Source organism: Arachis stenosperma, chromosome 7 (assembly GCF_014773155.1).
Source record: "Arachis stenosperma cultivar V10309 chromosome 7, arast.V10309.gnm1.PFL2, whole genome shotgun sequence".
In the NCBI taxonomy this organism is placed as follows: Eukaryota; Viridiplantae; Streptophyta; class Magnoliopsida; order Fabales; family Fabaceae; genus Arachis; species Arachis stenosperma.
Window position 1 is genome coordinate 77,180,208 of NC_080383.1, and position 4,521 is coordinate 77,184,728.

The window sequence follows — 4,521 nt, forward strand, 5'->3', positions numbered from 1 at the left end:
ACACACAACCGGAATCTGTTCCAACCTTTGATCATCTCCCGAAACACCCGCAGTTAACAACATGATACCCTGACATTCGGTTCCAGAACAGTTTACCATCATCGAATTCAAGTAATAATTATTCACCACGATCGGTCCTTCAGTATCTTCCGGCATAAAGTACACCGACTTTGTAGAACAATCAAGCAGGACATGGTTCTTAGATAACCAGTCCAATCCCAAGATAAGATCAAGACCGATCATCGGTTAGCAGATTAAATTCTGAACAAAATCACGCTGCTTGAACCTAAAGGAAACTTCCGGGCATCCTAGCCTAGTTACCGTGGCTTCATGGGTAGCATTGTACACTCTTAGATCATAACCTAAAGTTACAATCTTCAATCCTAACTCATGAGCTTTCTCAAATGCAATGAATGAATGTGATGCTCCCGAATCAAATAAAGCATTTAAAGTTTGACCAGCTATTTCACAGTTACCTCGAATGAGTGTCTCAGATCCCTCAGCTCCTACAGCTGAAGTGGTGAACACCCGACCAGTCTGTTGTGCCTTCCCAGCACCTTGTTTCTGCCTCTCTAGACAATTGGCGGCTTTATGCCCCGCTTTTCCACAATTGTAGCACAAACCCCATCCGGCCTTGCATGGTGCTCCCGGATGGTGACTCCCACACCTAGCGCAAGCTTGATCATTCTGAGGCTGCTTCCCAAACTTCTTTCCTTGGGAGTTGTTGTTGTTGGGCCTCCTGAAAGAGCCTCCCCTCTTGAAAGACGGACCTCTAGGTGCAAAGCTCTTCCCTCGGTTCTGTGGAAATGAACCTTTGTGACCCCCTTTTTCAGCGGTTGCCCTCTTCACACACTCTTCAGCAACCCTACACTTGTTCACCAATTCGGAGAAAGTCCTAATCTCCATTGGTCCCACTGAACTGAAGATATCACTCCGGAGTCCTCCTTCATACTTAACACACTTCCATTCCTCATAGTCCACCGGGGTCCCTTGGCACATGCGAGAGAACCTGAACAGCTCCTCAAACTTGTCCGTATACTCAAATATGGACATGGTACCCTGCTTCAGCTGTAACAATTCAAGTTCCTTAGCTGTCCTAGCCGAAGTCGGAAAGTACTTCTTATAGAACTCTTCTTGAAAGACATTCCAGGTGATATAGTCATCACCCTGCTGCAGAAGACGTCGGATGCCTTGCCACCAATGCGATGCTTCACCGACAAGCATATAGGTAGCAAACTCGACACGCTGTCCTTCAGGCACCACTTGCGCTTGCAGCGCTCGCTCTATAGCCTGAAACCATGTATCAGCCTCAGTCGGACTAGTAGTTCCCTTGAACTTAGGTGGATTAACCTTCAAAAAGTTTGCCAGTGTCATTGGGCCCTGAACTCCACCTCCATCATTACCATGGTTGTTCATCTGTTGACCAAGAGCCTCAGCCGTGGCTTGCATAGCAGCAGCCATGTTCTCCAACGCAGTCATAAAGTTCACCGGGTCATTAGGGTTATTCTCCGGCGCACGAGCATTCGAACGATCTCTCACACTACCTCTACCGCGTCCACGAGGCGCCATCTGGTTCCTATACATACCAAACAATCGATATTAAGTTGATCAGTCTCAATATCGGAAGTCTAGTACTTCAAAGTCCCAAATGCATGCTCATGAACGTTTATGCCAATTATATCAAGTAGATATACTAATAGCACATAACACACACACAGAGAATGCACAGAAGCATAATCAGTCCATCCCTCAGGCTCTAAAAGAACGAACTGCTCTGATACCATAATGTAACACCCTACCATACAAAGTCTTATGCTTAAGTCATAATTCAGAGATGGCAAGGTATTACGACCTCTAAAATAAAAATTTAGTAAATATATTAGTATGAATGATTGATTATAACTAGGAGCCTTTGTGGAAAAAAGGGTAAACAAAAACCGCAACTCAAAAGCGCATCACTCCGATCGATAACGTATCGAATAAGGATAGACCAACGCGAGATTATATATATACAAAAGAGTGTCAAAAACAGGAATATCAAGACTCAAGATCCGGCTGCGAAGATAACCGGTCCGAGCATAACAATATATACATATGATAAAATAAGGAAAACCCCAAAGGAAACCCAAAGGGACACAAATACAGAAAACCTATTCTCCAAAATATCCCATAAGAGGAGTCATCACAGTTTATATTATTTAATGGAGATATAAGTATCTAAACAAAACATATAAACCAAAAACATGGTCCCCAAGAACAAGGAATCTTCGCAATCAAGAAGTCTCCAGCATGCCTCAGCGGGAAACCTCACGTCCTGCATCTGAAAACCACAAAATCCGCATGGGTGAGAACCAGAGGTTCCCAGCAGGTAACAGCTTCCACATATATAATACATAATAATGGAGGAAAGCCGAAGGCAATCCTAGAACTCCCTCCAAGAAAATCAAAGCTTATAAACAAGCTAAACCATATAAGGGCATCTGACTAAAGATTCTTCAGTCTAACTAATACTTCCCTTTCCAATTCCTTCAGACCTCCCAACCACCAGCAGGAGTATAATATAGCAAACACAGTTTTATCAAACAAAGAATATACAAATAGGAGCAGTTAAGACATTCAGACAAATAGCAATTAATATGCAGTCATATAGGCAATCTCAAATAATTCACATAGTATGCATATGATGAATGCCTGTTCCTAGTGGCCGATGATATCATCTTGTCGGTTATAGAGCCAACCCGACAAGTCCTGGTAGCTAACCATTGGACTGTCCCTCTGTCATGCATCCCCAAACTCGAGTTATACTCGTTATAAACTTGATCATAAACATGATCCATATCCATCACCCTCACTGGTGAATATTTAAGGGGGTTCGAGCTCATCCGGGCCTTTCACAGTGCCCGGCCACACTTACGACATAGGGTCAACAGAGTCTCGAGCCTCCACCTGGAGCACGTGGTGGCTAGCCACTGCTACTACCCAAGGAAACTCGTATCTCTGAGAGTGGAAGTGCAAATCACAATTATCAATAATTCAGCATAAACATGCATGAATTCTCATCCATGGATCAACATCCATACTAGCCATTTCGGCTCACGGTTAAATCCATAACCAGCCAATATTCATAGCATACACAGCTATTCCGGCTCATGGTTCAATCCAGAACCAGCCAATTCACAAATAATCACGGCCCTTCGGCCAATGGCATAACAAGCACTTCCACCACCATCCTCCGCATCTCACATAATCATCTTGATCCTCATTGATCATTCATATTTCCCTTGCTTCACTCGCAAGTTACCTCATTCACTAGCCCCTTTTTAATAGCTAGGCATGCCATAATGATTTAAGACATACATGGTGAGATCGGAGGCTTAGAAGTATGAGATTTGGCTTTTAAAACTCAAAAATCAACTTTGGGATGAAAACAGGGCCGCGCGTACGCGCACTCCACGCGCACGCGTGGATGGCCTTAAAAACTCATCGACGCGTAAGCGTCATGCACGCTAACGCGTGGATTCCAAACTTGCCCATCGACGCGCACGCGTCACCTACGCGTACGCGCGGGTGTTCTCGTGCCCCAGGCACAACACCGGCACAGTTCTGGCATAACTCTCGGTAAAATGGCTGGGCATTGGGTGCAGCACAATCGGCGCGCCCGCGCACATCACGCGTACGCGTGGATGGCACTTTTCGGAAGATCGGCGCGTACGCGCCAGGTGCGTCCACGCGCAAGGGGTTATTCTGCTAAAAATTTTCTAAGTTAAAAGCTGCAGAATTTCACAAGTTTACACCCCAATCTTCCAACGGACATAACTTCCTCATTTTAAATCGTTTTTCACCCGTTCTTCGAACGGCATGGACATCCCGAATCCAATTTCATTTCTAAACAGATTTGGTACAAAACGGAGACCCGTAGTCCAAGTTATGTCCCGTCAAAGTATGCCCAAAAACCATATTTTCATACAAAACCACAATATGCCATTTTCAAAACAAACCATTTTCAACTCTTTCAAAGTCAATCAAAACATGCCAATTTCATCCCTTTTCTTTGAAAACAATCAAAATGTATCAAACTCAACATCAAGCCTCCTCAACTCACACATTGACACATTACCACAATTACCAAAATCACTATCACATCATTTTACCCCCACTTCACCCAAGTGGCTCAAACTCAAACATATTGACATATCATATACTATTACTCATGCCAATTCTCAACAACATCAATTCCAATAACCCATCATTGTACATAATCAATATCCTACTCACCATCCACATGGTTCAACCCACAATTCAACCATAACCAATCATCAAGCATATATCACAACATGCATATTTCTCATACATCACACCACCAAGGCATCAATAATCATCATCACATATATGACCACATCATATATCTCAATCATTTAACAACATCAACCATTCAATGCCTATCTTAGGGCCTCTAGCCTAAGTATTTCCTACCACATTACATATTAGATACGGGAAACCGAAACCATACCTTAGCCGAAT